Here is a 10,909-nt window from a genome sequence, read left to right as displayed (position 1 = left end):
GTTGATCATCCGTCGGGTAGCTATTTGACACTTGACTCCATTTCACTTATGCAGAATTACAAGACATCTTATATTTACAATTAATCAACCTATTCTGCATATCTACTAGTAGTCAACATGACTCATATGCTACTACAAAATCTACACAAAGTTGTTTGCAGAAATGTGCTACATAACTTATTGTTACATAAGCTACTCACCCGGTGGATACCAATTAGACATCCGTCGGGACTATATTGAATCATCCGTCGGGACTATAATTGATCATCCGTTGGGTGCTACAAAATTCACTTAGTTAAATGTACTTAGATGTTTTATTTAGCTTATCATCAAGTACACAACATATTCCTAACAATCTCCCCCAATTTATGTCTACTGGAATTATAGCCAAAAATTAAGAGAAACTTGATGATAACAAAACATCCTAAAAATACATATTGAAAAATAGTAGATAAAACTGATAAGTGCTACAAAATTACTGAAAACTCAACAATGCAAAGTACACAAAGAAATTGCTCACAATAATTATCAAAGTGCTCCTCTAGTCTGAGCAGATAGATCTATTTCCTTGATTGTCTGGATTTCTTTCCAAGCCTTCTGTTATTTTCTTCAATTTGATTCCAGAGTTGTCTGTGGAATTCAAGTTCATCAGCTTCTGAGAGATTTAGTATTTCCTGCATTTCCAAAAGAGTCTCATTGCTATAGATACATAATTGGTCCTCCAATCTGAAGAAGCTTCTAACTCCTTTTCATCCCTGAATACCATTAGCCAATAGGGCCTCATATGCACTCTCTTTCCTGTAAACGGAATAGATAGAGTTTTTGGAAGTGCATCTTTGGCTCTAGTACTCCTCAGCTCCTCAATCTTCTTTAGAACTAGTCTTCTTGATGTCACATTGTACCCAAAGTTCTTTTTAAATGAAGAGTAGACCTTTATCAAAACAGATTGGCTTTCTAGAAGAATCCTGTGAAGTGGCCATATGATCTCTCTTCCTCCCTTGTATTTGAATACCAGCCTTTTAGGGAGATGTCTGTGAGCATCAATTCCTCTAACTTCTTCCAATTCATCTAAGTCAAGGTGTATGTCAAAAACTCCTTGATGTCACAGATGTACAACATGTCTCCCTTGTTGACTATAGATTTGGCTTTAATTGGTGTCTTAGATCTGAGAATCATTGGATTCACTTTCTTTGTAGCTCTTGTCTTTGTCTTCTTTGTTTTGAAGATGGGCAAATTTAGCTCAGGAATTGGAAAACTATCCCAGTCTACTGGCTCATCCTTAGGAACAATTGGTTCACCATGAATATTCCTTGTTGGATCAACCTCTTTGAATTCTTCAAATACTACTGAGGGTTTTGATGTCTGAGTTGTAGTTGTAGGCTTTTTGGGAATTTGGTCTTCCTTTTCCTCATCATTAAAGTTCAATTTCCTCTTGAAATAGAGTTTATATCTGAATCTTCTTTTATGTTGTGGTTCTTCTTGCACCTTCAGATCCTTAGGTTTAGCAATTACAGTTGGTTGTATAGGAATTTTTGTTGTGGTTTTTATAGATTGAAGCTAGGCCAAGATAGCAGCTTGCTTCTTCTTTTGTTTAAGCTTTTTAGCATCCAAAGCAGCTTGCTTCTTTTCTTGCCTGATTCTCTCTTTCTCTTCCTTCTTAGCTTCCACAAACATAGGGTGTCCAGCCACCACACAAATTTCCTTACCATTTCTATAAATCTTTGTTAATCTTCTTTTTAGTACTGAATCAGTTGGATCTTTGTATAAGGTAATTGACCTAGCCAGCAGCTTCTTCTCATTAGGCCTAGGTGTCTCATACACAGTATCCATAGGATTTTTGTCTAAAAACTTTGAATAGTTTCTTTTAGGCTTCATGATGAAATCTGCTTTTGGAGATTTGATGCAAGATGTTTGGCCTTTTTCCAGATAATTCATACTCACTTCATTCATATAAATATTCTTGACTTTAGAGTGATGAGTGAATGTTTTGTCTGGCTTCAGAATTGGCCCAAACTTTTATTGAATATCTGCATCTATCTTTCTCCATTTTTCTTTTAGTTTCTTTTCTAAAGCTGTAACATCAAGCATTTTAGGATTTGACTTTGACTCAAGCTTTTCAGCTGCTATTTGGATTAGATCAATGTTATCCAACACTGGTGGCTTTGTGAAAGCAATCGTTGGCATAATCACTTTGCTGAATTGTACGTTTAGCTATAGCTCCCCCTCACTTGAGCCTTTCTCCCCCTCCCCCTTTCTTGAGCTTTTCTTCCCCTTTTTGTTATCATCAAGTAGAGTGGAGGATGAAGATTGTGCAACCACTAGTTGTTTTAGTAGTTGAGTTTGCTGAGCTTGATGTAGATGTATGGTTGTTAAAGAAGCTTCTATTGCAGTTATTCTGGTATCCAAGGAATCTATCTTTGTGGCAAGATTAGAATTCTTCCTGAGTTGTCTCTTAATATCAAGCATTGTAGCTTCTGGAAGTTTAGAATCCAACCTTTCAGAAATGTCCTTTTTCATTTGATCAATCTCAGTCTTGATAGAAGTGACATCCTGATTGTGTTGAAAGCCTTGGATTTGTTGTAATTGAAGAGAGACTAGGTGTGCTTGTAGGAGCTTCTTGATGATGGCATTTGTTGTGGATTGAAGAGCAGAGTGTGTCTGACTTATAAGTTAAATGAGGGTGGTCTTGAAATAGTGTTCATCATATTGCTTTGAAAATGCCCAAGATGGCATACCAGATCTGGAACTAGGGCCTACTTCTCCCCCTATGTCCAGTGACCCCTCTTCAATTGCATCACCAAAGAAATCAGCAGATTTCCCAGTCCCATAGTCAACATCATCATCAGCTTTAGGTGGCATAGCTGTGATGGCATCCTTAGCTCTTTGCATTGACTGGGTGGTGTGCACCAAGTTCAGTATTCTTTCTACATGTTCATTGCCCTGTCCAGCCAAAATTTGATATGCTGGAACAGGATGAGTAAATGCCTCAGCATCCAAAGAGATGGAACTTATAACAACTTGATTATACTGAGATAGTCTCTCAATGTCTATATCATTGGCATTCATTGATATCCACCCTTATTCCTCCTGTACCTGCATTTCTCTCAATTTCTCTCTCTTTTTGCATCAAGGGCTCCCCTTGGCTCCCCACCCTCACACCCTCACATTCACCATCTAAGGTGGGACTCATCTCACTCACTTTTTCCAGTCCTGAAGAAATGGACTGCATTTGTTTACTCTTTTTCTCTCTTTTTTCCTGGGAGTAACACAGACTCTCACTCAAATCACTCCCTTCCCTCAGTCCTAAAAGTGATTGCACTACTACTAAGTCTTCTGCACTTGTAAGAATTGGAAAAATCTGAAGTTGTGCAGAGACACCCGACGGATGATGAATATCCATCGGGTTGGTAGTATGGCTATCCGACAGATGACTGCTGTTAGGCTTATCCGTCGGGATATAATCACTACTCGACAGATGATGAATATCCATCGGGATAGTAGAAATGAAAGAGTTTGGAGTGGAGACTATTGTAGACTCTGTACAGATTGATGAAAATTTTGGCACAGATGTCTCAACAGTCTCAGAAAGGAATGGTAAATGAGCCAACAAATCATCTAAAAGGTGATGCTCACTTACTTGGATTTTTGGCTTCTCCAAGAGAGTTAAAGATGGAGAATTTGGAAGTGATTTATTGATCATGTCAACATCCAGTGAGTTTGTGGGAGAATTTGGTGTATCAAGTGCTTCAATTATGAGAGATTTTGGCTGTGACTCCACATTTATTGGAGCCACATCAACCTGACTTTGAGAAGGTGCAGTGACTGGGTCTTTAGCACTAGTTTGCACTATGGGTTTTTGGTTTCTTCTTTCAGTATAAGTTTGGGGTGAGTGTTAGGTCACACACACTGTAGAAGGGGGTTGAATACAGTATTTACTACAATCAAATCGAATATAAGAACTCAAGTAACAGAAAATAGATTTTATTCAACACAATAAACTCTGTTACAATATGGAACTGTCCTCTTTCAGTGATGAATAAATTATCACGGGAGCTGCTAGGGTTACAATGAATAATAACTTCGATAATGATAACACTTATAGTGTAAACCCTATGCCTGTGTTTATATACTACACAATTACAAGATAATGTTCTAATTGATATGGAATATAATTCTGCTTCCTAAAATATATCAACTAGTTATCTTGTCTTCCAAGTATTCTATTATTCATAGAATTCTTTCTCCATGCATATTTCTTTCTGTCTTAGTCTCGATCTTCTTTCCTTTCAATCAGCCGCATGCCTTATCTGAAAGTCTCCTTAAGTCCTGATATTATCTCTTAATAAATATCTTCTGATAACTTAAGTTCTGTCTTCAGTATAAGTGTTGATTTCTAGTTAAGTACTGATTTGTCCTGTTTGTTAAGATCTGAAAACTAAACACAAATCATATTACACATGATATTATCAAATATATCTAACAATCTCCCCCAACTTGTAAATTAGCATAATATACAAGTTCAACAGATATTTGATGATGTCAAAAACATTAAGTACAAATGCATGAGAATATGACTAGATAACTACAACTTACAGTCCTTTCAGCTTTACCATCTTTAACTTCTGATAACAGCTTCAGTCTGTATACACTTCAGAATTTAAGCAGTTGTAGATCTTTGACTTGGCTTCAATTTCTAATCTCTTTGATGTCAGGAGTTGTTCTGAGATAGTTCTTCAACAAACATCTCTCAGCATATTCAAGTTCATTGACCATCCTCCTTTTAGCATTTATCAATTCAGTTGTATCTTCACCAGTTTGAAAAATAGCTGCTTTGAGATCATTTATCTTAGCTTTTCTTATCTCTTGATCTAGTCTGATCAGATATGCCTTGTCATACTCTAAATTGAATTCCACAGCCTTATAACCCAGAAAAATAGTTATGATCTTAGCAGAGTTAGGCTTCATTTCAACAATATCACCTTTGTGATCTCTATACTTGAGACAGTATGTGTTGTCAGACTTAACAGAATAAAGCTTCTTCTGTCTTTGAATTTGTGACTTTAAATAACCTGCAGCACTATGTGTTAATCTGTCTTTCACTTGAAGTAGGAATAGAACATGTTCCAGTTCCTCAAAATACTTCACTGGTATAGCATTCTGCTTAATATGGTATACCCTTCCATCTGTCATAAAATATAACAAGACATGTTCTTTCAAAAAGGTATGGTAAACCATTTGTACAAATTCAAGTCGATTCAATCTTTCAGGAGTTGCTCCAACACCTGGTTCACTTAAGAAAGTTGGATCATTGGTAGTGTTATGTACTCTTCTTTCATCAGAACTACCCAATCTAGATTTATCTCTTGCTTCATTTCCTGTAACAACTCTTGCTTCAAAACCACTTGTTGCAGTCTTCAAAGGTTGAGCCTGTTTAGCTTTGGTGAATTCTGGTAGGAGTATCTTTGAAGGTTTAATATGAGCAATGTCAGAGGTTTCCTTTTCCTTAACTTCTGATATCAAGCCAACTTGAGCTATGTCAGAGGTTGCTTGCTTCATTGTCATATCAGAACTTACTACATCTTGACTATGAACAACATGAGCCATGTCAGAGGTTGTTTGAAAAATCTTTTTATGCATCAGAGTAAGATTAGCATCTTCTTCATCATCAGTTATTTCTTCATCCATGACTGGCATATAAACCTTTACAGGTTCATCACCTTTTTCTTTGCCCTTGGACCTTGGATCAATTTCCACTTGTGATTTGGCTTTGATTGCCTCAGAATTTGTTCTTTCCTTTATCACAATACCCTTAGGCTTTGGAAATTTCTTTTCAACAACAGAAGCTTTAGATTTTGTCTTGACACCTTCTGCTTTGAGTCTAGCTTCTTCTTCCTTTAGACTCTCAAAGTCCATTCCTGGATTTTCTTTAAGAAATAACTCCTTTAAAATTTCTTCATCAAGTTCCAAATATTCACCAGAACTTATCCTTTTACCAGTATCAGAACTTATTATTCTCCCAGTATCAGAACTTGTTCCTTGACTTGTAATTCTAGCTTTACTTGATGAAAATCCTTTGCCTTGACCTTGACCTCTAGCCTTGTTAGAGTTTCCCTGGTCATCATTTCCATCATCCTTTCCCTTCAGTGTTTGAATAGATTTGCATTTGGACTTAATCACTTTCTCCCCCTTTTTGGCATCAGCAGGTAAAAGAAGAGAGACAAGCAATTCCACTGAGGATTGGATCTCATTGAGTTGATTTTGGTAAGAAGCTTGATTCTTCAGAATTTCATCAATCTGAGTTTGTTGCTTCTCCTGAGTTTTCAATATAGGCAATTCTGTCAAAGGATGCCTTGAAAAATCTGTTCTTTTCAAGTTTCACATTCATATCTTGCTGGATCAAAGTTTCTTGAATTTTATTTACCTTGGCATGAGTTGTCAAGTGTTGACCTTGAAGGTGCCTAGTACTCAATGCAGTAACTCTCAGCTGTGCCTTGAAATCATCATTTATCAGCATTTCATCAGCTTTTGCCAGATGCTCGGCAAGAATCTTTTCAGAAGGAATAAAATTAACTGTGTTCCATTCCTTAGTCCACTCCTTTCCTCTAGGAGTTTCACTCCAAGGTACTGGTGCTTCCTTAACAAACTTCTTGATTAGATCAGCTTTATTAACTGTTTGTTGAGGTGCATGTCCTGATGGACCAGCTGCATCAGCATCTAAATTAGCAGCAGCTTCACCAGTAGTTTCCTCATTGGCAGCATCAGAACTTGCAGATCCTGCAGTATCAGCATTCTATGATAAAATAGCAGTATGTGAGGCTATAGAGGCTTCAACATCATCCTCTAAATTTTGATCTGCTGTAATAACCCCAATTTTTGGAAAATTTTTGAAACCCTTATGAATAGTGTTTTTGCTGAATGAGAAAACTTTTCATGCCACACTATGTAGGGATTCTGATATGGATATTCTGAGATTTTATTAGTACTCTATATGGTATATAAGTGTATGCAAAGATCGTCAGAATCCAATTCCGAACACTTTGATTTTTCCTGGAAATCCAATAGATACGGAAAGAATTGAGTATAAGGTAACAGGATAAAAGGATTTAAATTAAAGGATTTAAATTAAAGGATTATAATAGAGGATCATAAAAAGGAATATAATATATTGAGAAAGGTTAAGGGAACCTAAGTAATAAGATCCCGGGTATGATCCCTCAAACGATAAATGAAAACGAAAGTTAAGCAAACCGTATAACAGATCAGCGGTCATTAGGCAAACAATTAGGAAGTTAATCAAGGGGATTAAAGAGGATGATGTCACCCAACCAATGAAAAGAGGACAAGGAGGGGAGGATGACATCATGAGGATGACACAAGCATGACATGGGAAGGAAGGAGGTGTGGTTGAATGATAACCACACAAAGTCAAGATTAATTAGGTAATTAACCTAAAACAAATTAAAATTCAACCAACCAAGCCAAACATTTCATTTTTCACCAAACAAATCACAAAACACTTCTTTTCTTCATCTTGCTCTCGGCCCCTTTTCTTAAAAAATGAAGATCCAAGCTCCACCACTTACTATTTGGCAAGGTATTTATCTAAGCTTCCCCATGGATAGTTACATACTTCCTATAAGTTTAAGCTTCTAATTCCAAGCCAATCTTTTTTTATAAATCAAGGAAGAAGATGGTGAGTAGTACTTCTTGAAATTAATTTTTGTGTTCTTGATTTCTTTGAAAGATCAAGCTTGTAGGAGGTTAGATTAAGGCTTCCATGGGCATTCCAAGGATCTTTCATGGATTAAAAGCTTCAAGGAAGGTATAACTCTTCATGATCTTAGTTTTAGGTTTTGTTGTTTAGATTTCCTAATGTTTAGATGATGGGTTAGTATAATGGGTGTGTAATCATGTTTAAAGCTTGTTATGAGTAGTTTGGTTGGTGAGAGGCATGATTATTGTGTGTTTAGAGATTGGTTGATTTTGTGATATTTTTGGAGTTGGAAATCTTGGTTATTAGTCAATGAACTTAAGTAAACTCTTAATTCATAATTGAGAAATAAGTATGAATTGGTAATATTGATTTGTTGGGGCTGTTGTAGTATGGTATGGATGGAGTTTTGATTGGGTTGTGAATTAAGATTGATTGGTGGTTGAATTGGAATGGTATAAATTTGGGAAATCGCGTAAACATAGCCGTCGTAATGTCCGATTTACTTTAGACTGCTTTTGTTCATAACATTAGGGCCCGAGAACTCCCTGCTAGGTTTTGACCATTGCCATGATTAGATAGTTCATGTTACGAGCTTCGTTTTGATATGTGGTTCGTTTGATTCCGATGTACGGTTTAGGAGAAACGACCGTTTTAAGTAACGGTGTTTCGCGAGCGAAACATTTCCCCTCGCCTTACTTTGGAACCTTGGTTAAAGACCTTAAAGGACTAATTGGAGTATGAAATAATTATGTTAAGTGGATTAGGCAGTTGGTAAGGCACTCGCGAAAGAATCGCTTTAAAACTCGTAATGGGTAATTTATTAAAAATGGTGGAGCCGAGGGTACTCGAGTGACTTAAGAGAATCAGTAAGCGCAAAACGAGCATTAGAGTCTAATTTGGTTAAAGTATAGATTTACAAGTGACTTTGGTTTAATTCCAACTTACTTGTTGTTTATAGGTTACCAGACTCGTCCCGAGCCATTGTAACCCCCAGTCGCTCAGGCAAGTTTTCTATCCGTTATACTGTTGTTGTGATGTATACACTTGTATATGCATTATCTTGTGATAGATGCATGATGGTTAAATTAGCAAATTCTTGCGATATATTGTAGCATGTGATATGGTACGTATGCATGCCTGTTTCGTATTCTTGCCATATATATCTGTTGGTTCATTTGATAATACCTAAGCTAGAGAATAGTGGTAATTTGCATATACCCTTAGTATAGGGACCCAAAGGTGAAAACATTTTCTAAAACCGGGAGTCGAGGATCCCGAGTAGATTTTTTATATATATATATATATATTTATATATATATGGTTATAGTTTTCAAAACTATTAATCGAATAAGGTTTATTCGATAAATTTATATTATTTAATGAATATTATTTCGAATATTCATTCGAGGGCTTATGACTCGGCTTATTTTATTTATTGAATATTATTTCGAATATTCATTCGAGGGCTTATGACTCAGCTTATTAATTTATTGAATATTATTTCGAATATTCATTCGAGGGCTTATGACTCAGCTTATTTTATTTATTGAATATTATTTGAATATTCATTTGAGGATTTATGACTCCGATTATTTGCTGAGATTTTTCTTTATTTTATTAAAGAATAAGGTGTCGATAATCAAACTTATCTTTGATGATTCAAATAAAGATAGTACTTTCGTATAAGTATATCTTTGGTTATTTAATACTCATTTCAAGTATAAGTTTTACAACATCTACTTCAATTATTTTTATAAAGATTATTCTTTATGGGAATATTATTTAAATAATAATATTCAGATATTTTCTAATATATTGGGACTGATTTATTTTGTTAAATCAGCATCACTCCAAACATTCTTAAAAATGTTTTGCGAGTCTTCAAAATGATTTTTAAAAGTTAGAGCGGATCCCAAAACTCATTTTTATATTTAAGATCCTCCTTTCGAAGGGGATTTAAATACTCGCTCAAAACCTGAGGGATCCGGCTCTGTGGTGTGTTTTATATTCGCAACAAGGTTGCTGTCTTGATAAAAGAATTTTGATTACTTACCCAACACTCGGGAAGTAAAATTCTTGGAACAAGTTAATCCATTAACAGGCATCGCCTGGGAAATATCGGTGAGTTTTCCTTTCCAACTAGATACGACTTCTTGGTGGAGCCGTATCAACAAGTTTCTACTTGGGGAAAGTGGGGACGAGCTTTACGTTTCAGAGTCATGGATTTCATCTGAACTAGGAGTGGCATAAGTGGTCGAGTAGCGCCGGCCCAGCCTTATTATATTGGCCCAAATGGCCTGGAAGTTCCGCTAAGGCGGTCCATTCCTTAGGAGTTCAGTGTTCGGTTGACAAGTAAATCCGACAGGTTCTCCTCTACATGTAGAAAATGGTGGGGTTGCACTACTACGACTGATCATCGTAAGTGGTCTTCCTGGCACGGCAAACTCCCGTAATGAGTTCATCATCCAATTGGATATTTCTGCAACACTACCCAGAGCACTTCGATAGAAAGGCTACGGTTGGGCGATTGTTGAGTGTTGGCAGGGTCAAGTTTTCAAAATGATGTTTGCATCAAATGAAGTATCTCGTAACTTCATTTTATTTTGATGATATTTTAAAGATTGAATCTATTCAAGTATTATCGTGTAGTTTCATCTATGTGATGAACTTTTGAACTAATTATAACTTGAACGGTGGTAGTTCAAGTAGTATTTGGAAAAGATATAAGTATATTGGAGTATCTTGTAACTTCATCTTTTAAACTTATATCTAGTAAATGATTAGCTTATGCATGTCAAAGATTTTCAGAAAAACGTTGAGACAAGGTTAGATATATGAGATCACCTTGAAATGATAGTTTTATACAATTATAAACTGGAACTCTGTGTATATTATGCATGGAAGAGGACTTCCAAGATTTTGAAAAGTATATATGTATATATACTGAATATTTTGCGACTTCATCGCATTAAGGTATCAAACTTGGTTCATTTCTTTTGACCAAGACTTTCATGAGTACTATGAGAAGGCTCATATATTGTTAATCATTATACATATTATTTTGGTGGGCTTGCTGCTCACCCTTGCTTTCTTCTTTCATCACACAACAACAGATAGAAAAGATGAACAGGACCAAGCTCCCGATTCGCGAGCGGATAGGAAACGTTCCGCAGTTTCCTATAGGCGTTGATGTCG

This window comes from Apium graveolens, chromosome 7 (assembly GCF_009905375.1).
Source record: "Apium graveolens cultivar Ventura chromosome 7, ASM990537v1, whole genome shotgun sequence".
Classification (NCBI taxonomy): domain Eukaryota; kingdom Viridiplantae; phylum Streptophyta; class Magnoliopsida; order Apiales; family Apiaceae; genus Apium; species Apium graveolens.
This window is presented reverse-complemented; position numbering follows the sequence as displayed.